General features: G+C 46.0%; 1 protein-coding gene across 1 annotated transcript in view; it reads left to right on the top strand.

Annotated features, from left to right (window-relative positions):
• Window positions 1-8,254: 8,254 nt before the first annotated feature.
• The window catches only part of RFX2 (regulatory factor X2), a 98,136-nt gene continuing 78,851 nt past the window's right edge, over window positions 8,255-27,539 (top strand). The window contains exon 1 of the mRNA XM_082622736.1: window positions 8,255-8,337. The gene's annotated coding sequence lies outside the window, so the exon portion shown is untranslated. The remainder of the gene's footprint in view (window positions 8,338-27,539) is intronic.

Raw genomic sequence — 27,539 nt, 5'->3', positions numbered from 1 at the left:
CCCTGCCCTGCTGGAATTTACTGAGACTGGAGGTTGGGGCTGGAAACTGCAATTTCAACTGGGGCACCAGGACAGAAGGGTTCTGGAATTCCACAGGGAGGCGCCAGCCCAATGAGCAGGTTTTCAGAGGAAATAACTGAGAAAGAGGTTCCCAGCTCTAAAGGCTGTTCACCTATCCAGAGGGTACAGAAGGGTGAGAGTGGACATCGTAAGAGAAATTTTTATTTTTTTTAATTAAAAAATTTTTTAATTTTATATTGGAGTCTAGTTGATTAACAATGTTGTGTTAGTTTCAGGTGTACAGCAGAGTGATTCAGTGATACATGTACATGTATCTATTCTTTTTCAAATTCTTTTCCCATTTAGGTTATTACAGAATATTGAGCAGAGTTCCCTGTGCTATACAGTAGGTCCTTGTTGCTTATCAATGTTAAATATAGCAGCGTGTACACATATCAATCCCAAACTCCCAATCTATCCCTCCCCCCGGTCCTTCCCCACCTAGTAACCATAAGTTCATTCTCTAAGTCTGCGAATCTGTTTCTGTTGTTTTGGTTTTTTTTTTCTTAGTATTTATTTATTTTGGCTGCACTGGGTCTTAGTTGGGGTACTCGGGATCTTTGTTGTGGCATGCTGGATCTTTAGTTGTGGCATGAGGGCTCTTAGTTGCAGCATTTGGACTCCTAGTTGTGGCATGCATGTGGGATCTAGTTCCCTGACCAGGGATCGAACCGGAGCGCCCTGCACTGGGAGCACAGAGTCTTACCCACTGGACCACCGGGGAAGTCCCTCTGTTTTGTTAATAAGTTCATTTGTATCATTTTTTTTAGATTCCACATATAAGTGATATCATATATTTGTCTTTCTCTGTCTGACTTGCTTCACTTAGTATGATCATCTCCAGGTCCATCCATGTTGCTGCAAATGGCACTATTTAACTTTTTAAAGGGATGTCTTGGCAGACTACATCTGGGGTGCTGAGGGCTGGGTGAGCAGAGGGGTCTGGTTGCCCCTCACTCCGATCCTGGGGAGGGGGACTTGAAGGGCGTGCCTTGGCTCCAAATAGACTCCCTGGGAGCAGGGAGTGGGTGATGCTCCCATTCCAGGGAGGCGTGCTGGACCGGTATCCACTTCCTGCCAGAAGCTGCAGGATGAGAGAAGGGCTGGTTGTCTGTTTTGGTAGCTGAGCCAAGGCAACTTGATGCTAAATCAGGATGGGCTTGCAAACAGAGGGTTTGTTTGGGAAGAGGTGTTGTGTGTTTCTCGGGAACTAGTTGTGCTCAGAGAGCCGGCGTGGGGGCATCTAAGATCTTGTCCTAGAGCCTGTTCTGGTGTCCCTTCACAGAGGATAAGCAGGCCGTGGGGCCTGAATTCCTAGGGACCAGGGAGAGTGGAAGTGGTGGTCAGTGTAGTAGGTTTGGCTGGGTAAGAGGAATGGGAGGTGGCAGCCCACCCACCAAGATGGGGCGGTGGGGGGTGGCTTGTATCCAGGACAGCTTCACGAGGTCTCCTACGCTTGATTTATTGCTGTGCTGTTGCCGTCTTGAAGTTCATGATAACTTTCAAACAGGGATCCTTCTCCACTATAGACGGACAGGGCAGGTGCAGCTCAGTATTTTATCTCCAAAGACTTTAGACTCCTCCCAGGAGCTAATAAGCAAGAAGGGAAATGTGCAGTCATGTTTGACATCAGTGAAAATCAGGCCATTGGATGAGAGAGCCTTGATGTCACAGGCTGCTGCTAAATTTCTGAGGAGGTTCCCCTTAACCAAACGGCTACTGGTTATTGGATTTTCTTAAAAACTGACCAGGCAGGGTCTCCGCCTTGTCTTGTCTTTCTATGAAGGACGACGGTCACTTGACCAGCTGAAAGCTGCTGCTTTACTAACATCAAAATGGAATGACTCTGTGCAGTCAGTTTTGCGCTAAGGCAATAAATGCATTCCTAAAAATCACTGCCCTGGGCAAAATTACAGGATAAAACACACAGGGCTGGCTTGTGGGTAAAACGGAGTTAGGGTGACAATACTCAAAAACTTCATCAGTGAGTTACACTGAGTTACAACTAAAAGGAACCTAATTCATATGGTAGCAGAGTCTTTTAATAACAACTTCATTGAGATATAATTCACATACCATGACATTCATCCTTTTAAAGTGTGTAATTCAGTGGTTTTTAGAACATACAAAGACTTGTGCAACTATCACCACAATCCATTTAGAATATTTTCATCACCTCCCAAAGAAGCTCCATACACCTTAGCAGCGCCTCCCCATTTCCCCTCCTCCAACCCCCGACGACCACTAATCTACTTTCTGTCTCTATGGATTTGCCTATTCTGGTCATTTCCCATAAATGGTATCACACAATATGTGCCCTTTGGTGACTGTCATCTTTCCCTTAGCATCTTGTGCTGAGGGTTCACCCATGTTGTAGTGGTTATCATTACATCATTCCATTGTATTGCCTAATAAAATTCTGTCATATGGGGGCTTCCCTGGTGGTGCAGTGGTTGAGAGTCCGCCTGCCGATGCAGGGGACACGGGTTTATGCCCCGGTCTGGGAAGATCCCACATGCCACGGAGCGGCTGGGCCCGTGAGCCATGGCCACTGAGCCTGCACGTCCGGAGCCTGTGCTCCGCAATGGGGGAGGCCACAGCAGTGAGAGGCTCGCGTACTGCAAAAAAAAAAAAAAAAAAAAAAATCTATCATATGGATTTACCATATTTTACTTATCCATCTATCTGTTGGTGGCTATTTGGATTGTTTCTACTTTGGGCTATTATGAATAATGCCACCATGAAAATTTGTGTACAAATTTTTGTGTGGATATATGTCTTCATTTCTCTTGGGTATATATACTTAGGGGTGAAATTGCTGGGTCATATAGCCATTCTATGTTTAACTTCTTGAGGAACTGCCATATTGTTTTCTAAAGTGGATGTACCAGTTTATATTTCTCCCAGCAGTGTTTGAGGGCTCTGGTTTCTCCACATCTTTGCCAATACTTGTTATTACCTGTTTGGGGTTTTCGGGTTTTTTTAATTATAGTCATCTTAGTAGCTGTGAAGCAGTATCTCATTGTGGTTTTGATTTGTATTTCCCTGAGAACGAATGATTTTGAGCATCTTTTCATGTGCTTGTTGTCTGTTTGTATATCTTCTTTGGAGAAATGTCAATTCAAATATTTTCCCATTTTTAAATTGCTTTTGGTATCATATTGAAGAAGCCATTGCCAAACCAAGGTTATGGAGATTTACTCCTATATTTTCTTCCAAGAGTTGTATAGTTTTAGTTCTTACACCTAGGTCTGTGATCTATTTTAAGTTAATTTTGTATATGGTGTGAAGTAGAGGTCCAACTTCATCCTTTTGCATGTGGCCATCCAGTTGTCCCAGCGCCACCTGTTGAAGAGACTATTGATAATCTTGGCACTCTTGTCCAAAAAAAATCAATTGATTGTAAAACTGTACGTTTATTTCTGGACTCTCAGTACTGTTCCATTTATCTGTGTGTTTAGCCTTATGCCAATATCACACTGTAGCTTTGTAGTAAGTTTTAAAATCTGGGAGTGTGAGTCTTCCAATTTTGTTCTTCTTTTTCAAGATTGTTTGGGTTATTCTGGGTTCCTTGCATTGCTTTATGAAGTTTAGAATCAGCTTGTAAATTTCAACAACTACAACAAAAACCCAGCTGGATTCTGATAGAGATTACATTTAGTCTCTAGGTCAGTTTGGAGAATATTACCATTTTAACAACATTAAATCTTCTTAATCATGAACATGGGATATCCTTTGATTTACCTGGGACTTCTTTAATTTATTTCAATGATGTTGGTTTTGTTTGTTTGTTTTGGTTTTGGTTTTTGTTTGTTTTTTAGTTTTCATTGTACAAGTCTTGACTTCTTTCATTAAATTCATTCCTGAGTCTTTGGTTCTCTTTGGTGTTATTGTAAATCGAATTCTTTTCTTGATTTCATTTTCAGATTGTTCATTGCTAGTGTATAGAGAAACAATTGAGTTTTGTATATTGAACTTGTACGCTGCAACCTTGCTGAATTCACTTATTAGTTTTAATAGCTTTTTAATGGGTTCCTTAGGATTTCTACATACAAGATCATGTCATCTGCAAATAGAGATAGTTTTCCTGCTTCCTTTCCAATCTGGGTGCCTTTTATTTATTTTTCTTGCCTAATTACCCTGGCTAGCCCATCCAGGAGAATGTCGAATAGAAGTGTCGAGAGCAGATATCCTTGTCTTGTTCCTGATCTTAAGGGGAAAGTATTTGGCTTTTCACCATTAAGTATCATTATTGATACTTAATGGTGGCATTTTTTGTAGATGTCTTTTATCAGCTTGAGGTTCTCCTCTATTCCTAGTTTGTTGTGAAAGAGTGTTGGATTTTGTAAAACGCTTTTTTCTGCATCTGTTGGGATGATCATATCATTTTTGTCCTTTATTCTACTAAAACAGTTATTACTTTTTTAATATTGAACCAACCAACCTTGCATTCTTGGGACAAATTCCACTTGATCATGGTGTATAAATCTTTTTATATGCTGCTGGATTTGGTTTGCCAGTATTTTTTTGAGGATTTTTGCATCTATGTTCATAAGAAATCTTGGTCATTAGTTTTCTTTTCTTGTGATGTCTTTGTCTGGTTTTGGTATCACGATAATTCTGGCCTCAGAGAGTGTTAGAATGGCCTCATGGAGTATTCCCTCCTCTTCTAATTTTAAGAATAGTTTGTGGGGACTTCCCTGGTGGCACAGTGTGAAGACTCCGCACTCCCAGTGCAGGGGGCCCAGGTTCCATCCCTGGTCAGGGAACTAGATCCCACATGCATGCCACAACTAAGAGTTCACATGCTACAACTAAGGAGCCAGTGAGCCACAACTAAGGGGCCTGCGAGCTGCAACTAAGGAGCCCCTGTGCCACAACTAAGACCCAGTGCAACCAAATAAATAAATAAATAAATATTTTTTAAAAAAATTAGTTTGTGAAGGATAAGTGTTAAATCTTCTTCAAACACTTGGTAGAATTCATCTGTGAAGCTGTGTAGTCCTGGGCTTTTCTTTGTGGGAAGTTTTTTGATTACTAATTCAATTTCTTTACTTGTTAAAAATCCATTCAGTTTCTATTTCTTCTTGAATCAGTTTTGGTAATTTGCATCTTTCTAAGAATTTCTCCCATTACATCTAGGATATCTAATTTGTTGGCATACAATTGTTTATAGTATTATTTTATCATTTTTATATTTCTGTAATGTCCCCTCTTTGTTTCCTGATTTTAGTAATTTGAATCTTCTCTCTTTTTATCTTGGTCAGCCTAGTTAAAGTTTTATCAACCTATTTGATCTTTTCAGAGGAGTAACTTGTGGTTTTATTAATTCTCTCTATTGATTTTCTAGTCTCTATCTCATTTACTCCTACCCTAATCCTTATTATTTCACTCCTTTTGCTAGCTTCAGTTTTAGTTTACTCTTATTTTCCAGTTTCTTAGGGTGGATAGCTAGATTAGTGATCTGAAATCTTTCCCTCTCTCTTTTTTTCTTTAACATAGATGATTATAGCTATCAAGTTTCCTCTACTTTAGCTGCATCTCATAAACTTTGGTGTGTTGTGTTTCATTTTCGGTCATCTCAGAGTATTTTCTAACTTCCCTCATGATTTCTTCTTTGAGATAGCAGAGTTTTATACCTGTTCAGTGGAGAAGAAATACATAAATAATACTGCAAATACGGCATCACGTTGGGACAAATTCGTGTTCTCAAAACAAGTGTTATAGCAGAATGAACCGTACAAGAAGGCTCCAAGGTACCTCCTGTCCCACTCTGAAACTTTTCCCCTCACCTCCCCACATCCAGTCCATCAGAATGCTCTCCAAAACGTACCTCTAATCCACCCATTCATCTCCACCTCTGCTACCAGGTCCCTAATCAAGGCCACCATACCTTTCAGTCCAGAACTGTAACAGACTCCCAAGTTCTCTGTCTTTCTTGTCTCCTGCAATCTATCCCCCATGCAGTGAGCTTTTAAAATCACAAATCACAGATTGGAGTACATCTGCCCCCCACTTAAAACCCTCCACTGGCTTCTCAATCTGATGAGGACCATTTCCCATGGCCTATGGGACCTCAAATAAAATGACCCCCTCCATCCTCTGACTCACCACCCCCCACCCACTCACCCCTCCCCATTCACTCTGTTCCAGCCACGCCTAAGGACCTGCTTTTTGCTTCTTCCACATGAGTTTCCACCCCAGGGATTTTGAATTCCTGAAATGTTCCTTTCCTCTTCCTCATTATTCTGACCTTGGCCCAAAGGTCACCCCCTCAGGGAAGCCTAGGGTGACCAAATCTTCCCACTTTGTCAGGGAATTTTCCAGATTTAGCACTGAAAGTCCCACGTCCTAGGAAACCCCATAATCAAACCATCTGGGCTGGCCACACTTCAGAGGCCATCCCTGGCTGTTCCATCCAAAGTAAGCCCCACCTACTCACCCCCAAGTTACAACCCTGTTACTTTTCCTATAAGTGTGGGACTTGTGTCCCTAGAAGAACAGTGCCTGGCAAATAGTAGGCACTCAATAAATACTTTTAACTAAATTAATCATTGAAGGACAGAAACTGATTCCTGCAGTCTTAAGTTTAAGATTCCATCACGTGAAACTCTGCAAGAAGCAACCCATTAAAACGTGGCAAAATCAATTTAGCAAGTCACCATCAGCATTTTCATTAAAACAAAACAGAATAGAAAAAAATCAGCATTACCTAAAGTATCATGTCATGAAAATGTTTTCGTTATATATGTGTTTGTGTGAACTGGGGCTCTGAGTAAAATATACTTCCTGCTGTGCCTTGTGGTCAAAAATGTTTGAAAACTACCCATCTAGTGGTCAAGAGTGTGGGATTGGGCACCAGACCACTGGGGTTCGAAGCCCTTACAAGCTGTTTGATACAAATGCACTCATTTTTTTCCCGGCCTCTGTTCTCTGATCTATAAAATGGGGATAATGCATACACTTTTATTCAGAATGTGATTGTGAGATTTAACTAAGTTAGCATATGAAAAATGCTTAGATCACTTTCTGGCATATAAGGACAATTTAGTCAGTGCTGACTAATATGATTACTTGTTGAATGAGTGAATGAATGAGGCTGGAATCTAATCTTCCCTTAAGTTACCCTGCCTGCCTTTTCTCAGAACAAGCTTTTTCTCCTTGTGTTCCAGCCCCTTCTCCCAAATAACTATATATGTTTACTTTATTATTCTGTTTGTCAATCTCCCCCCCCAAAAAACAAACAAAAAAACCTCTGAGGGTCCCTTGTTTATCCCATTCAAAAGTTGAACCTACTACCTGGGGGTAGGGAGGAGGGGAAAATGTTGGCAAACATTTCCTGTGGAGTACCAGATAGTAAATATTTTAGACTTTGCTTATGTCATCCCATCTTTGTGCAAATGCTCAAGTCTCTAGTACCCAACTCTGTCTCTATGGGACAAGTTTCCTTGTCCCTTAAAGGAATGAGGGAAGCTGTGTTCCAAAAAACCTTTAATTAAAAGCACAGGCAGGCAGAATTTGGCCCACGGGCCATAGTCTGTCAGTCCTTAAAGGAGCTGAAAATACTGGATTCAGTAAAATAATATAGACTTTCATATAGTTTCCACGTACCACGAAAGAGTCTTCTTTTGATTTTTTTTTTAACCACTTAAAACATTATTTTAAAATTCTCAGCTTGTGGGCCATGAAAATAAGGCAGTGGGCCGCATCTGGCCCGCGGGTCGGAATTTGCTGACCCCGGACCTAGACTGTGCCAGGACGCCCGACAATAAGCGAAGGCCCCCGGGTCCCCAAAACTCGGCCTTCCGGGAACGGCGCAACCAACACTCGGCCCGCGCGCGCCTCCCGCCTACCAACCCTCCCAGCGGCGCCCGCCTCCCTCCAAGCCCCGCCCTCCTTCGGGGCGATTGGTCGAGCCTCGCCCTCTTCCTCGCTGGGGAACGCCCCCTCTGACAGGCACTGAAGGCAGCCAATAGGGAGCTTCAGAGTCTTGCGCCCCGCCCTCATTGCGCCCGTTGGAGGTGGGCCGTTGAGGGGGTGGGGCGTGGAGCCTGGTAACCGTTGCCGACAACAACGCCCCGCCCCGTCGCTGCAGGCGGGCAGGAGGCGAGAGGCGGGCGGGCGCCGGGAGCTGGAGGAGGAGCGGCAGCCGCCGCCACCGCCGCCGCCATAGAGACTGTAGCCGTGGAGACTGTTACTTACCAACGGGGACCAACACGCAGCAGCCGCCACCGACGCCGCGGGAGCCGTTGCCCGAACTCCCGGCCGGAACTCCAGGTGACCGATGCGACCGCCCCGGGCCTTGCCCGGCCGGGGAGTACGGGAGGCGGCGGGCATCCCGATCGGGGGTAGGGGAGCGGGCAGCGCAGTCCCTGCGGTTCACCCCAAACGTACGGGATGGCGCGCCTGCGGGACCTCCCTCCGCACCCCGAGTCCCGACAGCGCGGCTGAGTTTGGAGTGGCCGTGGTCCCCTTCTTCCTCTTAACCAAACTCGGGGAGCGGTGAGGACCTATCGGCTCACTTTTTACAAAACTTCCTGAGTTAGGGGCTCCCGGGGAACCGTCTTTCACTCTTACCCTCAAAATCCCCGGGTTGGGGGTGCCCCGGGAACCCCTCTCAAGCTTTTACCTTCAAACTCCCTGAATGTGGGGGTCCTGGGGAACCTCTTCTCACTTTCGTTTCCCCAAATCCTTAAGCTGGGGGTGCCCGAGGACCCCTCTCTCACTCTTCCCCTCAAACTCCCTGAATTGGGGGGCGCCTTAGCAGCGCCTTTCGAACTCTGACATTTAAACTCCCTGAATTGAAGGCGCCTGGGGCCTCCTCCTGTTTGCTCCCCAAATCTCTGAAATTCGGGCGCCCCTGGGACCTTTCTCTCACCCTTAAACGCAAATTCCTGAATTGAGAGGGCCCGAAAGATTCGTTCTCACCTTTACCCTCAAAGTCCTGAATTTGGGGTGTCCCGGGGAATCATCGTTTTGACCCCATTCCCAAATACTGAATTTGAGGGCTCTCTGTAACCCCATCCTCACTTAACCAAAGTCGGTGCGCTGGTCTAGGGGAAGAACCCTTCCCCTCCTTACTTTTTGACCACGAACTCCCCGAGAATCGGGCTTCCCAGAGACCCGTTTCTCACCTTTTCATCAAGAATCCTCGCGTTTAGGGCTCCTCGGATACTCCTCCGCTCTCTCCCTGGTAACCCCGCGTTCCCAAGTTTGGGGGATCCTGGATCCGCCAGTCCCTCCACGCCCCTCAGGAAGCGCCTACGCACCGCCGCAGCTCCCCTATTTGGACTGATCACGAAGCAAGAAAAGTTTCACCGAAAGGGTTGTGGGTTTGTGTTTTGTTTTTGTTTTTTTTAATTTATTAATTTATTATTTTGTTTAAAGAGACCAACTTGTGGGCCCAAACTGCTCGGTGGCATTTTCTCCGCGTGTTGTGGGAGTGCGCGGGTGTGTGTGTGTATGTGTAAATCCATCCCCCACCCCTGACCCCCGAAAACACGCCCCCCTCCAAATGCTCTTGATTCCTTTTCTTTTCCCTCTGGGACAAGCCGCGGCGCTCCCTCCAGGCTTCGTCCCTGTTCGTTTTTCTCGCTGCTGCGCTAAGAAAAGTTGCGTTTCCGATCCTAGTGGCTATTTCAAGGGCCCCCGGGGCCCAACTGCCCCTGCCATTCCGGCGGCGGCGGCGGGGGTGGTTCATCGTCCTAATTTTAACCTCCCGGTTGCCCCGCAGGAATGAGGGAGAAGGGCAGGATGTAGCACACAAGTCCAGGGCTGCCTTTCCGCGGAGACCTCATTCCTGCTTCTGGTGTTTTAATTATGCACCGCCCCTCCCCCCCAACATACAATTATTTTCTTGCTTTGTGCCTTGAACTGTCGGTGCAGACTGTCATGAGTTTTTCCCCCGTCCAATCAGCTTTATCTCTGCAAATCCAAAATAGCAAACCTGATAGAAGGCTCTCCATGTCAACTAAGACTTACCCAAAAAAATCAAAATAATGACAACAACGACAACAGAAAACATTAATAACAAAAACTTTTTTTTTTGCCTGCACATATTGGCAGCACATTTTTATCTTGTTGCTTCATAATCTGAAACATTATTTGTTTGCTCATATTGATATAAAGACCCTTACCCTCTGTGCCGGGGAGTACCAGGGGCTGGTCACCTGTTCTTTCTCCCACTCCAGTTTAAAAACTTGAACTGACTCTAAAATAACCTTAGAAATGGCTACTCACCTACTCTGGCCAGAGAAAAAGAGTGTATGGTACCACCGCACCCCCCAGGAAAGGAATTTAATTTCCTTAATTACTGGTGCTGATTTTGCCAACAGACTTGGTAGAGTATCGGCAGGACTTAGTAGTCTTTTTTAAAAAAGACTTCTAATAATATATGATGGAAAAGATAACTGGTTCCTGGATCCTGTGATGTTCCAGCTGATGTGGGTCAGGAATGAATGCAGAAACAGTTTGCCCCTGTGGTAAAAGCAATATGAACTATTTGCCTCTTTAGGTGCATTCCTCTCATCCCAGATAAACCTCTGAGATGCTCAAAAGGGGAGTCCAGGAGGAGAGGGGCAGAATTATCAATGACTCCCAGTAACAGAACAAGTCCTTTGAAATTCAGTTGATATCTGCTTTCTGGGTGCAGGCCACATATCACCTTAATATTCATCTTTAACCGTGTTTATCACTGAAGCACTGCCAGGCTGGAGTTATTCACCAGAAATGCAGATGCTGGGAAATTGTTTATCTGGCTGTTATTCCTAAGATCTAATTTGTAGTTTCAGATTTGAGTTAAAATTAATTAATATTAATCGATATTTAATTAATTGAACTTTCATTAATAGTATATATAATTGAGTCAACATTTTAAATGTGCTTGTAGGATTTTTATAGTCACAGGTGGTGGTTTTGCTTGTAATATTCGAGAGCCAGAAGGAACCATATCTTATAGTATATTTGGCTCTTTTTTTTTTTTTAACATCTTTATTGGGGTATAATTGCTTTACAATGATGTGTTAGTTTCTGCTTTATAACAAAGTGAATCAGCTATACATATACATATATCCCCCATATCTCTTTCGGCCCTTTTTAATTAATGCATGTTGACCACTTATTGAAATAACGTGCTCCCCTATACACACCTACTTATTTGTAAAATGTGAAACTTTTTTCAAAGCAAGGGAAGTTCTCAGAGAAACTGCCTCCCTTGTCAGGACCCTCACAGAACCCAAGATCAGCAAAGGACTTCTTTTTTTTTTTTTTTTAACATGCTTATTGGAGTATAATTGCTTTACAATGGTGTGTTAGTTTCTGCTTTATAACAAAGTGAATCAGTTATACATATACATATGTTCCCATATCTCTTCCCTCTTGCGTCTCCCTCCCACCCTCCCTATCCCACCCCTCTAGGTGGTCACAAAGCACCGAGCTGATCTCCCTGTGCTATGCGGCTGCTTCCCACTAGCTATCTATTTTACGTTTGGTAGTGTACATATGTCCATGCCACTCTCTCACTTTGTCACAGCTTACCCTTCCCCCTCCCTGTATCCTCAAGTCCATTCTCTAGTAGGTCTGTGTCTTTATTCCTGTCTTACCCCTAGGTTCTTCATGACATTTTTTTTCTTAAATTCCATATATATGTGTTAGCATACAGCATTTGTCTTTCTCTTTCTGACTTACTTCACTCTGTATGACAGACTCTAGGTCCATCCACCTCATTACAAATAGCTCAATTTCGTTTCTTTTTATGGCTGAGTAATATTCCATTGTATATATGTGCCACATCTTCTTTATCCACTCATCCGATGATGGACACTTAGAGCAAAGGACTTCTTATAGGAAAAGACAAAAGAGAGGGAGAAGCTTAGGAGAGGAAGACCCAGAATTAAGGGGGTGTGTGGGATAAAGAGTGGGGTCAGAGGATGGGGGGCAGAGCCGTGGAGAGCCCACCCCATATGTTGGCAGGATGCAGCTGGTGAAGATGGTGATGCTAACAGGCAGCTTAACGGCAAGGGCTTAGTCTCCCAGTCTGCTCCTCTGAAGGCTCCGAGCTCCCTTAGCGAGCATCAGCCGGCTTCTCCTGGCTGCTCAGGCCAACACGCTGGAGTCGTCCTCCAGCCCTCTCTCTCTCAAGCCATCAGCAAAAAGGTAGAGACCTAGAATCTGACCACGCCTCGTCACCTCCACCACCGCCAACCCCTGGTCCGAGCCACCGGCGCCTCTTGCCCAGATGATTCCAGCCTGTTCACCAGGGATCGTATCCTGTCCTGTTGGGATCCTCAGATTGGATGAACGGGGTCGGGTCAAAGGAAGGGAAAAACACAAGTCCCAGCCCTGGATGCTGCTGATGTGGGCTTTAGGGCCCCACGGAGAAGGGGTTCACATTTATTAGCTCTGTGACTCTAGGTAAGGTTTGGCATTGGTGAAAGAGAAAATCACTTATATGGTTTTGATATTAGAAATAATATTAGAGGGAATTCCCTGGCGGTCCAGTGGTTAGGACTCCACGCTTCCACTGCAGGGGACACAGGTTTGATCCCTGGTCAGGGAACTTAAGATCCCGCAAGCCGTACAGTGCGGCAAAAAGGAGAGAAAAAAAAGAGGAAATAATATTAGAACTGTTTAGCCCAGGTCCTGGCACAGAATAGGTGTACAACGGAGTAGCTCTTATTGTTGTTGTTATTTTTATTATTAGAACAAGCAAACAAGCAGTGTGGCCTGCCTGGGGTGATTTTTTAATTTTGGTTTCTTGACCACTAAATGCTGAGGAGACATTCAGTAAAAACATCTTGCTTGATTGAGTGGGTGAGCCTTCCACTGTCTGTTTTAAGGTGGGAAATACCCTTCAATTGCAATGAAATTCTCTGGTACAGATATGGCACTCTGCAAGCATTAAGTGCTGGGCAAAACCAAAAAACAACCCCAAAAGTGTCTCAAAGTCCCACATCTTGGTTGGGGTATCGGTCCATCTGAAATCACTCCCAAAGCATCACACTTCCAGACAGGTTTTGCCAAGCAGCCAGCTCTGCAGGCAGAACCTGCAGATGAGAAGAATTAAAAACTGGTTTCCCCTCTCCGTTAGTGCTGGCTCTTAGGTGCCAATCCTGTCGAAGTCTGGAAATCAGCCACTTGGAGGTGAGAACAGTCCTGGTCTTCATGCCAGGATTTGACTGGAGCAGACAGCATGGCCTTGCTCTTTGCTACACCTCACTTCTTTTTTTCTGAAGTGCATTCCTATTTTATGATACATAGGTTTTATATGTTTTAAAGCATGGTTTCATGCCCTGGCAACCTCATTTTAAATTGTGGTCAATTCTATGAATTTACAAAAAATACAGTTGTCTTCCCAAGCCTATAGATGATACATACAGCAAGTGGATTTCAGATGCTGTGAATCAGATTATACCTGCCATAGTCCATGTTTAAAAATGAAAAAAAACAAATTCTAAAGCCATTAAAAATCTAGAACTTACATGTGATGGCCAATATAGTGATTATTTGTCATTTACTACATAACAAAGCCCAGATATGCTATATATAGTAAACCTGTTTCTGCTAAGATCTCTGCAGTTATTTTGAGTGTGTGTGTGTGTGTGTGTGTGTGTGTGTGTGTAAGAACTGGGCTACTGGTGTCCAGGGAAGTTCTTCAGGAGGTGACAGGTGAGCTGAGACTGTCATGATGAGAGGGAGAAGCCCTGTGCTGTTCAGAGGGAAGAGCCTTCCAGGTGGGGTGGAGTGGGGGGCAGCAGGTGCAAAGGTCCTGCGGCAGGAGGAGTCAGCTGGGCCTGGTCGGAGCAGAGAAAGGCAGCTGTGTGGCTGATAACCGGTGAGCAAAAGGAGGAGAGGCACAGGGCCCCAGAGGCCATGGGGAGGACTCTGGCTGCTATTCTAAGTATAAATTAAGTTGTTAGGAGATTTCACCTTTGCCTGTAGCCGTCAGAGCCGTGGTGTCCAGTCGTTTGCCGGAAAACCTGCTTTCTGGACCTCTGCCATTTCTTCATCGCTCATTCATTCATTCCTTTCTGAGTCAAACACTATCCTATGAGGTTACAGAGACCAAAGACCAACTAGGAGAGGGCAACAGTTTCAGAACGGGGATGGGCTAGAGGTCTCTCTAGGGCATGTGTGTGGCAGGCCGCTTGCCTGGAGGGGGCACAAAAGGTGTCCAAGAGGAGGCGGGCTGGAGCGGAGTCTTGATGTACAAGCAGACTGGTGGAGAGAGCCGTGGCGCGGCTGTGTTTTCTGGAAGCCGAGTGCAGGGTATAGGGGAGATCAGGCCAGAGAGGAGAACAGGTATCAGCACACACAGCCTGTTATTGGAAGCAAAGTTTCACTAGAACACAGCCACGCTCATTCATCTCCATACTGTCTCTGGCTGCCCTTTTGAGGCCACGGTGGGGTTGACTATTTGCGACTGACACAGAACGTGGACTGCAAAGCCTAAAATATTTACTGTCTGGGCTTTTACAGGAAAAGTTTGCCGACCCCTGGCTGGACGAGTGGGACTCATCTGGTGTTGGGCTGAGAGATTTGCTGGGGAAGCACTTTGTGATCAGATGGGATTTTGGTAGGTGTAGCGAAAGGTATGGCATCTGGAGGATGGCGACGGAACAGCTGCCATGGTCCAGGCCCAGGGCGATGGCGACCTGGCCGACAGCACCAGCCAGGGATGCTGCATGGGGACAGAGCTGCAGGGTTCTGGGGGCTCTGAGGACCTGGTGACTCTCTTGGGACCAAGGGCAGGGAGGAGCCCAGGGCGATCCCTGGGTGTCTGATTTTGGGGAGCAGGTAGAACAGGCCACTTCAGTGAGTCAGGGATCCTGGGAGAAGCTAGTGGGGCGGAGATGGGTAATGCGTTCAGGCGTGGGCTTGGCTAGCTTGAGATGCGTGGGGGCCAGCCGAGTGCGGGCAGTTTCCTGCCAGGCTGCTGGATTTCAGGGTCTGGAGACAGCGGGGGATGGTGGGGGGACGCGTAGTCCAGGCTGGAGGTCAGGATCTGGGAGCTGTCAGCACGTAATTGGTCATTTCAGTTGTGAAAACGGATGAGCTCACTCAGAGGCGGAGAGTGAGAAGGCCAAAGGTAGAACCATTGTATTTCAAGGAGCAGGAAACCAACGAAGAGTCAGAGGAAAGTGGTTTTTTACAAAATGATGGCAAAATATAATGACATAAAATTTACCATTTTAACCAGTGTTAAGCGCACATCTCAGTGGCATTAAGGATATTCACATTGTTGGGCAACCAGCCCCACCATCCATCCCCAGAACTTTCTCATCTTCCCAAACTGAAACTCTGTCCCCATGAAACACTGACTCTCCAGCCCCTCCCCCAGCCCCTGGCCCCCACCATCTACTTCCCGTCTCTACAGATTTGACTTCTCGAGGGACCTCCTGTGAGTGGGATCAGACAGTATTCGTCCTTTTGTGTCTGTTTTATTTCACTGATGATCTCAAGGATCATCCATGTTGTAGCAGGTGTCAGAATTTCTTTTTAAGCTGAATAATATTCCATTGTGTGGATGGACCACATTTGTTTATCCTTTCATCCCTCGATGGATGTGTGGACTGCTTCCACACTTGGCTACTGTGAATCATGCTGGACAGAGAAGATTTTGCAGCAATTCTTGGGTGAGGGGGGAACCTGGGAAAGGGCTCTGAAGGCAGAGGGAGAAGTAACTCAAGGACTGAGCACCAGGGACAGTGAGGCCTGGTAGGGACCAAAACAATCATCAGATGGGGACAGTCCCCTGGCAGGAAGGGGAAAGGACACGTCCCCACAGAACGACAGAAGGCTTGGCTTATGAGTGCCTGTCCCCTCGGAAAACTGTTGAAATCACACTAATGATATAGAAGCCCATTCCTGAAGTTGCAGCAACACTTAATTATGCTTATATTTTAAAACGCAAACTGTTTATCTTTTCGAAATAGTGCCGTGTTTCCAGGATATGTTTCTGTCCAAAAGGTGATCCGTGGGGTAAGGCCAGGGAAGCAATTTCCCCCCAGAATCATCAGCCCACAAAAGTCCATCCCATCCAGGGAGAACCCAAAGAAAACACCACCTGGAGCTTTCCCACCTCGCCTGTCCTTCTCAGAATACGTACAGATGGACCCTGCTTGGAGAAAAAATAAATTCGGAATTCCAGACCCACAGAAAACAGCTTGAAGGATGTGCTTCGATTTTGAAAAGAATTCTTCATTTTCTAGAAGAATTCACCATACTGGGGACCAATTTATATTTAGAGCTCTCTAGGGTTTCCGTCTGTTCAGCAAATATTTGTGGGCCCCAAATATCCGAGTTGCTTAGAATTAGTCGAATACTTAAGTGTATTCATAGATCGTCATGCGGGGAGTTACAAGGAGAGAAGGTGATAGAGAAATTTTAAATTGTTAGCCACCATTGGCCACTGACATTCAGACTGGAAGTTAAAGCATGAAGTGGGTATAATTCCAGGGCTCATCAATTGTGTACATCGTGGTACGGTGTTACGGCCAACTCTTAAAATGACAAGCAGGCGTGAATAGAAGGTATTTCTGGAAGCCCTGTAACCACGGAATTCATCACTGGCCTGAGTCCACAGCTGGCCGAGCCTTTGTCACCTGGCCTGTGCTCCCTAAGGAGACTCAGCGGGCACCGGAAGAGACTCACCGATGAGCAGTTTTCTAACTGAACAAACCACAGGGTGACGGAGTTAGAGGTGGTGGCCGGGCAGTGCTGTGGGGCCTCACCCAGATTCCGGGTAGGGAGCTCCTCGGGGCGCAGCCTCGCTCCTGTCTCTCTTCTAGCCCCAGTGGCCTGAGGAGCTCAGCCTTCCTCTCCTGTTCTAGAAGCAGGATTTCTCCAGCCTCTAGCTCTACAGCACCAGCACGCTCAGAATCACTCCCAGATCCTGCGTGGGCCTGTGTGCCTTTGGCTTACGACGCTCACTTACCTCTTCATGTCCTCCCGGTCCACCCCGCCGTGGCTCTCCTGGGCTATGTCAGGGGGAGAGGATGGGCACATTCTCTCTGCTTTTTGTAGCCAAACGGATGGACTGGCCCCTCCCCTTCGTTGTAACCATGCCGTACTTAGCTCGGCATTCAAGGCTCGTTTCGGTCCAGCCCCATCGCCCTTTTCATTGCCTGTCTTTCACAACTTCTCCAAATGGACTTGCCATGCCTTAAACAGGGTCTCCCCTCGCTCTGAAATGTCATTTCTACTGACGAAAAATCTTAGCTCTTCTCCGATGCTCTTTCACCAGGGACCCTTGAGATGATAATTGATGAGCTAAGTGGGGAAACAGAAAACTAGGCCAGGTTTCTCCAACGCATCGCCATTGACTTTGGGGCCTGATCGTTCTTGGTGGGAGGGTGGGGAGGCCGTCCTGGGCCTCGTAGGAGGTTGAACACAACATCCCTGGCCTCCACCTGCCAGGAGCGCCCACCCCTTGGCAAATGTCCCCTGGGGGGCAGAATCACCCCCTAGTTAGGGACCCCAGGATTAATCAGCCAGAAGTGCCAGGGCACATAGATTTCACATCCCAAGACGACATGGACGTGCCGTAGTGGTTTGCGTGTCTCGTTTCCTGTTCTCGGTTGTGAGCTCCCGGGGGAAAGGGACAGCTGTCCCTGCCGCACTTCCCACAGAGCTTTGTACTTCACACGTGAGTGAATCAAACACTTGAGCCCAGAGAGCTCTTTAGAGGGCGAGGCCTACATGGAGTAACAAAGCAAAAATCACATACCCCTTGCCCGATGTCTGCTAGCCGTCAAAACTCCATGTTTTTGATTCAGCTTAGATTACGTTCCAGCCCTTTCAATACGTAGTTTTCCTTTACCAAATCCCCAGAGAAATTTTAATCAAAGACCCCTGCTGTTAATGGCCTCCCCTTTTGGCCCAGCCAAAATTGCAAGTCAAGATCTTTTCCAGAAAGCAGGGATCTTCCTGGGAACATGGAGTCTTACCACCCAACTGCTGCCAGGTCCCAAAGCCAGGAGCCCTGTACACGGTGGACAATGTTAAATGCCTAATTCTGCATCAAGCCGATTGCAACGGCTCGATTCATATTTGTTTGCTTTGGAACTTTTCAAAGATTTCACTCTGTTAAAAAGTCGATTTGAAACAAACGTACTTAATGTCTGTTAGATTTATTTCATCCACAAAACATAACACTCAGAATTTGTGGACTGAACGAATTCTCCTTTCTGCAGAGTGATAGGGCCACTTGTCACTGTTTGGAACCAGCTTTTGCAGAGGCTCTGGCCATTTGTGAAGGGTACCGTGTGCCAATAAAACTTCACTTATGGGCACTGAAATGTGAATTTCATGTCATTTTCATGTGTCACAAAATATATATATATATATATATTTTTTTTTTTTTTTTTTTTTGCTGTACGCAGGCCTCTCACTGTTGTGGCCTCTCCCGTTGCAGAGCATAGGCTCCAGACGGGCAGGCTCAGCGGCCATGGCTCACAGGCCCAGCTGCTCCGTGGCATGTGGGATCTTCCCGGACTGGGGCACGAACCCGTGTCCCCTGCATTGGCAGGCGGACTCTCAACCACTGTGCCACCAGGGAAGCCCCTGTCACAAAATATTTTGACTCTGATTTTTTTTCAACCATTAAAAAATGTAAAAATCATTCTTAGTTTGTGGACCATACAAAACCAGGCAGCAGACTGGGCCGGACTTGGCCCAGGCGTGGCCCACGGTTTGCTGACCTCTCCCCTGTTATAGAGGATGGAGTCCAGGAGCGTTCACAGCCTGTTTTCCCAGAGAACCCCCGGTCCACACCCTCTGCTTCTCCTGCCTCCCCACCCGCATGACACACACACCTTCCTGTGCACGGCGCCTGCTCTTGAACTGGCCCCCCCTCCCTGTCTACCCCCCACCCATGGGATGGTCCTGCCTGTCCCACAGCATCCAGGATGGGACCTTCCCAGGTTCCCCGCCCCAGAGTTTCTGGTCCCAAGTTCCACCTGGAGTCCACACCTGTCACCTTTGCCACAGAAGGAGTTATTTGTGTGTCTCCTTTTCTCTTTCACGCAGGGTAAGACCCCTGAGGACAGACCAGGTCTGTCTCTGTAGGGCACCAATTAGAGTAATTATTTGTTGAATTGACTCGAGTTCTTACTAGATCAAGATCTGACTGAGCTCTAAAATCATTTTGCTTACTTTCTAGTAAAATAGGGGCTCGTGAGAGATTTGCAGTTTCCCCCTTGGGTGGTTTATTCTAGGAGTCCCCTGGATCACAATTGTCCAGCGGAGACATAATTCGAGGTGCGTGTGTCATTTAAAATTTTCTAGTATCCACGTTCTAAAAAGTAAAAACAGGTGAAATTAATTTGAACAGTATATTTTATTTAATCCAGTTTCTCCAAAATATTTTTTTTTTTAACACGGCATCTATATGAAACAGTTTTTATTGAGGTAGTTCATGTCCTTCTTGGCTTGCAAAGTCTCTGAAATCCAGTGTGTAGTTTACACCCGCGGCGCGTCTGTGTTCGGACCGGCCACATTTCACGAGCTCGGTATCGGGCACTGTGGGTAAAAGTGTTAAAATGAGGGCAGGCATCACCTTTCGGTCATCCCTACTCTTTTTATTTAAAAAGAATTTTTTATACATCTTTATTGGGGTATAATTGCTTCACAATGCTGTGTTAGTTTCTGTTGTACAACAAAGTGAATCAGCCATATGTATACATATATCCCCATATCCCCTCCCTGTTGCGTCTCCCTCCCACCCTCCCTATCCCACCCCTCTAGGTGGTCACAAAGCACCGAGCTGATCTCCCTGTGCTATGCAGCTGCTTCCCACTAGCCATCCATTTTGCATTTGGTAGTGTATATATGTCCATGCCACTCTCTCACTTCATCCCAGCTTACCCTTCCCCCTTCCTGTGTCCTCAAGTCAACTCTGTGCGTCTGTGTCTTTATTCCTGCCCTGCCCCTAGGTTCATCAGTACCATTTTGTTTTTATTATTATTATTTATTATTATTTTTTTTTACATCTGTATTGGAGTATAATTGCTTTACAATGATGTTAGTTTCTGCTTTATAACAAAGTGAATCAGTTACACATATACATATATCCCCATATCTCCTCCCTCTTGCATCTCCCTCCCTCCGACCCTCCCTATCCCACCCATCCATGGTCCCAAAGCATCGAGCTGATCTCCCTGTGCTATGCAGCTGCTTCCCACTAGCTATCTATTTTACGTTTGGTAGTGTATATATGTGTTAGCATACGGTATTTGTTTTTCTCTTTCTGACTGAATTCACTCTGTAAGACAGACTCTAGGTCCATCCACCTCACTACAAATACCTCAATTTCGTTTCTTTTTATGGCTGATCCCTGCTCTTTTTAAAAGGCGACCACTATTTGAGCTCTTTACTGTGTTCAGTACTTCGTAGCCTCACAGTTTGAGGTCACTCAAAGGTCTGAGTAGCACAGGTCCTCCTGCCTCAGATGTTTGCCATTTTCTAAAGTGATCACGACTGGACTTTGCAAACAAAACCGGTGTCCACTCTGGACCACTGGGCAGTTTGAGCCCACAATTCCCTAGGGACCATTTGGGGACTTTGAGATCCTTATGGGCAGTGCCCGGAAGTCTGTTTACTTCCTCTTTTCAATTAGGGAAGTCATATCTTTTCATTGTAGAAAAAATTCAACTAGCACAAAAAAATAAAAAGGGAAAAGAGAGCCTCTGGCTTCCTCCTCTTCTCTCCTCCTGCCCCTTCCACCACTGATAAAGTTCAGTGTGGATCCTTTGAGATATTTTGTGTGCAGATAAAACATCCTCACTGATACTTTCTTATTTTTTAATTGAAATGTAATTCACACATCATAAGGTTCACCCCTTTGTAAAGTGTACAATTCCGTGGTTTTTAGTATAGTCACAAGGTTATGCAACCGTCACCACTGTCTAGTTCCAGAACATTCCATTGCCCCAAAAAGAAACCTCGTCCCCGTTAGCAGTCACCCCCATGCCCCTCCCCAGCCCCTGGCAACCACGAATCCACTCTCTGTCTCTGTGGATTTGCCTGTTCTGGACGTTTCATATAAATGGAATCACTCACTCTGGCCTTTTGTGACTGGCTTCTTTTATTTAGTGTAATGTTTTCAAGGTTCATCCATGTTGTAGCATGTGTCAGTGCTTCATTCCTTTCACGTAGGCAAAAAAAATGGATCATATTATGACCACTTTTCTGCAACGTGCTCTTTTCATCTATTATTTAGTCTGTATGTTTCCTTATCACTCTGTGTGTCTGCTGCATCCTTCTACATTGACTGCCTGAAATTCCTCTGTATGGATGTGTCCTGAGGTATTTAATTAGCTCCTTATTAAGGGCATTTCAACGTGCCAGTTCTTTACCCTTAACTCCTCGTCCCATTCATAGCACAGCGGGTTACAGACTTTTGGACAATCAGGTGAACACGTGTGTCCTCCCCCCGGCCCCAGGAAAATGCACGATGACTGCGTCCATCGTATTCTGCCCCTGATTTTGGAGGTTCCGGAGCGCCTCACCCCCTCTCCCTGGACCAGACCCTGTCAATTCTGCTCCACCCATTTCACAGCCCACTTGTGGCTGACTCAGCCCCAGTCCGTCACCACAAGCTGGACCCAGGGCTGCGGGTGCCTCAGGGGGAGGCCCAGCCGCTCAGCCGGTTTGTGCTGACACAAGTTCACGCTTGTTGCCTTGACTCCGAGCTGAGGCTTGCGTGGCAACGGCATTTCCCCACCCCTTCCAATTCCCTGTTGGTACGTGGTTTTCAACTGCTACCTTGATGCTCCATCAAAGCATTCACTGGCTGTGGTCCCAGCAGAAGACCTGTACCTCGGGGTCATCACCCCTGCCAGCCAGGGGACCTGCTCCTGCTGCAGTGTATCCTCTCGAGCGGGGACCCCCTCATGCAGCCTCTAGATCCTGCTCTCCAGCCTCTGTCTCTGCATGTCGTTGACTTCTCATTACTGTGCAGACTCTCTCTTTAACTCTACACAATGTAAAACCAGAATTCCGACCAGGTAGAATAAAGTTTTCCATCCCTAATCGATGCTTTCCCCCACTTTAAATTTAATGGATCATATTTTTCTTTTTAACATCCTTGAAGACTTCTGAGACACTAATCTAATTTGGTTTTCCTTTATTAGTGTTTCATGAATATGGAATCTTCTCGAAACTGCCGCTCCTTTGTCCTCCGGCAGGAAGTCTTCACTTCTCTCAACTCCCCAACTGGGACATATTCTCCTTTCAGTTTCCTGATGGTGAGAAGCCTGCCCCTAGCTGTTCACCCCTCACTCCTTTCCCAAAATCAGTTCTGTTTACGGGACGCGTCTGACCAAACATTGTGGCATTTTTAAAACAGGCTGTCTTACACCTTCCCGCACGTCACTGAGGTTTTCAAACAGAAGGTCTCTTTGGGATAGCGTGTGAGGAGTATTTTTGTTGGTTAACCAAGTTTACTTCTGAAAACGTTGTATAAAGAATTCCGACCTAGTCAGTTCTCAGGGCTAACCTCTCATTGTTTGGAGCAGTGCGGTGTTTCACTTCTTCTCAGGTAAAGAATATAGGAACAAGTTTAGCTTATAGAGCATCTGTTTTGCTTCTTGCCTGGCATCTGCCCACACTTGCTGGGTCATTTTCTTTTAATTGAGATAAAATTCACATCACATAAAATTCACCATTTTAAGGTACGATTCAGTGATTTTTAGGATATTCACCATGTTGTGTAACCTTCATCACTATCTAATTCTAGAACTTTTTCATCGCCCCCAAAACAAACCGTTTGCCCATTACCAGCCCCTCCCCGTTCCCCCTCCCCTCAACCCCTGGCCACCGCTAATCTACTTCCTGTCTCAGTGGATTTGCCTGTTCTGGATGATTCCTAAAATGGCATCATATAATCCGTGGCCCTTTGCGACAGGCTTCTTCCACTGAGCATCATGTGTTGAAGCTCATGGATGTTGTAGCGAGTGTCAGTGCTTCCTTCCCTTTTGTGACTGAATAATATTCCATCGTATGCATGGACCACAATTTGTTTATCCGTTCGTCCACTGATGGACATTTGGGTTGTTTCTACTTTTTGGCTGTTACATTTAATGCTGCCATGAATGTTTGTGGACAAGTTTTTGTGTGAATATAGATTTCTATTTCTCCTGGGTGCATACCCAGGAGTGGAGTTGCTGGGTCAAATGGTGACCGACTTCTGGAGGAGTTGCCAAATGTTTTCCACAGCAGCCGCTCCGTTTTCCATTCCCACCAGCAGTGTAGGAGGGCTCCAATTTCTCCACATCTTCTTTTCCCTTGTTTTTATTATAGCCAACCTAGTATTGTGAAACAGTATCTTGTTGTGGTTTTTAATTTCATTTTCCAAATGACTAATGATGTTTGAGCATCTTTTCATTGCCCATTTCTATACCTCCTTTGGAAAAATGTCTATTCAAAGGTGTCATCTTTTAGTTTTCTTGCATCCACAAGTTTCTCTTCCTTTGTGGAATGCCCAAAGACCCTGAATCATAAAGATGGGGGCGGGGGCGTGCACCAGAGCTACGTGGTGGGAGGGGTAGAGGGGAGAGAGGGTCAGAAGCCACAGGACATGAGGGCTGTCCCCTCTCTCCCTCATGACACGTCTCCAGCTCTGGCTGTGGGCACGTCCTTTTCAGAGACTTCCCAACATCCTGCATCCTCCACTCAGTGAGGGAGACTGGACGGGCTTGTGGGTGATCACCCTCGGAGTGTCCTTGACCCTCTGGATGCTGATTTGGCATTTGACAGCTGTCTTTTATTTATCCAGAATTCTTTTAGCCTCTCTTAGAGACAAGAATGACTTCTTCCGTTTTGAAGTGGTTGAAAAAAACCAACAAATGGATAATATTTTGGAACACATGAAATTCCATGAAATTCACATTTCAGGGGCCATAAGTGAAGTTTTATTGGCACGCTCATCCATGTACATATCGTCTGTGACAGCTTTCACCCTGCGTTAGAGGGGCTGAGTAGTCTCAACAGAGAGCATCTAACCCTAAAATATTTGCTGTTGGACCCTTTACAGAAAAAGTTAACCAGGGGCTGGTCTCACTCACAGTACTGGCTGTATTTGACCAGCACTGGGTACAACATCATGCATGTATGAACACGATGCTGCTTTGGAGGTGTATGAACGATTAGACTTGCCAGCAGCGTTTAACATTATTTTTCACTTCCTTTAAGGCAAAGGGGATAATATTTACTGTATTATCTTTTCCTGTTTGCTGTAATTAAAGAGAATCTTGGGGGCTTCCCTGGTGGCACAGTGGTTAAGAATCCGCCTGCCAATGCAGGGGACGCAGGTTCGAGCCCTGGTCCAGGAAGATCCCACATGCCCTGGAGCAACTAAGCCCATGTGCCACAACTACTGAGCCTGCGCTGTAGAGCCTGCGAGCCACAACTACTGAAGCCCGCACACCTAGAGCTCGTGCTCTGCAATAAGAGAAACCACCGCAATGAGAAGCCCACTCGCAGCAAGGAAGACCCAACACAGCCAAGAATAAAATAAATAAATTTATTTAAAAACAAAAAAAAGAGTCTTGGTCTGGCTACATCCATCCTGCAGGCTGCATCCCCTTTCCTCCTTGTGTCTGTGAGATGGCGCTTTCCCCAGTCCCCAGCATCCTGGCCTTTCTCTCCAGGCAGCCTCCCTGTCTTCCAGGCTCTGGAGAGCCAGGCCAAGGTTTAGACCAACACTCAGGGTGGGCAGGTCCTCTGCCGTCAGGAAGCTTCGGTTCCTCTTCCTTCAGGTCTCCCACTTGCTGACACTCGGCCCTGATGGCTGTCACCCGAGGACTGGTCCCTCTCAGAGGGTCGCACCAGCTCTGGAATTTGGGGCGCAAATCATGGGGCCTAGGAGTAATTTCTGAAATGAATTACTTCTTATGTGGGAGACCCAGCGTCTAAAACTGTTGCCTTTATGTTGGAACACACTCAAACCAGTGACACGTAAGAAGTCAAAATGTGGAATGGCCAATCCAAAAAAAAAAAACAGTGTTTAGAGATCAAAAAGCTAACTATTTGCACATTTCAGCCCCTTCATGTAAAGCTAAAGTCCCACTTGTGATGAATCCTGCATGACTTTGAAATCGTTTGTTGTAGCTGGAATCGCTGCTAGACCCCAAGGAGGAACTGGCTTCTCTGGCGTAAGAACGTAAGCGGGAGTCACCTTGATGATCTGGCCGCGGGGCTGGTCAGTGTCACCTGCCAAAGATGGCAAATCGCGTATGTTTCTTTGGCTTGATTGGGGTGGATACAATTTAAAAAACAAAAAACAAAACACGATTTCTCTCTTCCCGTTATTTCTCACTGGCAGAGGTTTCTCTTTTAGGTTTCCTCAAGTCGGTGGCATTTCTGGGCTTGGCGGTCTGTGGGTTAATTATCACCAAGGTAGTCGTTGACGGGATAGCTAATCATCAGCACAGTCCCCTCCTGGACTGTTCGAATCCCTAAATATGGGTGGTGGCAAAGAAGACTAGCCACCTCCTGACGGTGGCTTCCTGCTAGAGATGGGGCGGGCAGCTCACTCCCCTCCTGTGACCGGCCCTCCTGGCCCCATGTCGGGGTCCTCTGCTGATGTTCCACGCCCTCCTCCAGGATGTAGATTCATTCTGTCACTTTCTTCTGAAGACCGCTCACCTGCCTGGATTATACAAGGCTTGTCTAACTGGAGTCCTCGAATCTGTGAACTGAAGTTAAAAAAAAAAAAAAAAAAAGACATACAGCCCAGTGGTTCTTAACCATTATTCAGTCCAGACCTCTTTCAGAGTCTGCTGAAAGTGGGTCATTTCTCCCCAGAAGAACAGGCATAGACACATGCACCCCCATTTGAATTTCATGGTCAATTTCAAGTTCACAGACTCCCCTCAAGTGCAACCCCTGGTGAATCCTCAGACCCAGTTACAGGATCCTGCTATAGCCGTTTGAATAGGCATATTGCAGAGTTTAAACCACTTCGCAAGTATTCTCTAGGTTTTGAAAAATACGAGGACAAAAATTAGGTCCAAATCGAACACTTTGTAGTAAACAGAAAAGGCAGGGGTGTTCCTGTGGTGTTTGTGTCTCTGCACAGTGTTGTGCATCAGCCCCACCCAGATTCTGTATGGGGGGACTTCCCTGGAGGTCCAGTGGTTAGGAATGCACGCTTTCACTGCCGAGAGCACGGGTTTGATCCCTGGTCCGGGAACTAAGATCTCAAAGGCTGCATGGCGCAGCCCAAAGGAAAAAAGAAATATTCCGTATGGGAAGAATAGGAAGGAAATCCCCACTGAAAGCAGGAATAAGAGGTCTGCACAGACATATCCATTAATATTGAAGAGGAAAAGCAGATTCGTCTAATTTATGTCAGCTTCTTTTACAAATTCACTTTTATGGTGCCCTTTCTGGCAAGATGAGACCCTCATGTGTTGTCACTTAGCTTTAATTACTGGGTTATAAAAGCTTACTGCAGCCAGGGTGCCAAGACCATTCAATGGGGAAAGGGCAGGCTTTTCAACAAATGATGTCCACGTGCAAAAGAATGAAGTCAGACCCTTCTCTGTCTTACACCAGGTACAGAGATTAAATCAAAATGAGTCAAAGATGGAAATGTAAGAGTTAAAACTATAAAACTCTTAGAAGAAAACAGGGGGAAAATTTTTTTTAATTTATTTATTTTTGGTTGCACTGGGTCTTCGTTGCTGTGTGTGCACGGGCTTTCTCTAGTTGTGCAAGCGGGGGCTACTCTTCATTGCAGTGTGCGGGCTTCTCACCGCGGTGGCTTCTCTTGTTGCGGAGCACAGGCTCTAGGCGCACAGGCTTCACTAGTTGTGGCACGTGGGCTCAGTAGTTGTGGCTCGCGGGCTCTAGAGCGCGGGCTCAGTAGTTGTGGCATGAGGCCTTAGTTGCTCTGCGGCATGTGGGATCTTCCCAGATGAGGGCTCGAAGCCACGTCCCCTGCATTGGCAGGCGGATTCTTAACCACTGCGCCACCAGGGAAGCCCAGGGGGAAATCTTCATGACATTGGATTTGTCAGTGATTCCTTGGACATGACACCAAAGGCAGAGGCAACCAAAGAAAAAAAAATAGGTAAATGGGACATCATGAGAATTTTAAACTTTTGTACTTCAAAGGACATGATCAGAGTGAAAAGGCAATCTGGGGAATGGGAAAAAATGTTTGCAAATCATATATCTGATAAGTTCTGATAATATAAAGAACTCCGACAACTCAACAACAAACAAACACTTAGGCCGATTAAGAAGTAGACAAATATCTGAATAGACATTTCTCCAAAGAGAACATACAAATGGCTAATAAGCACATGGAAAGATGCTTAACATGACTCATCATTAAGAAATATAAATCAGAACCACAATAAGATACCACTTCACACCATTAGGGTGGCTACTGTTGAAAAAAAAAAAAAACAGAAAACAGCAAGTACTGGCAATGATGTGGAGAAGTTGGAACTCTTGTGCATGACCAGCAGAAT

Source organism: Mesoplodon mirus (genome assembly GCF_964341445.2).
Source record: "Mesoplodon mirus genome assembly, chromosome: 5".
NCBI classification, from domain to species: domain Eukaryota; kingdom Metazoa; phylum Chordata; class Mammalia; order Artiodactyla; family Ziphiidae; genus Mesoplodon; species Mesoplodon mirus.
This window is presented reverse-complemented; position numbering and strand designations above follow the sequence as displayed.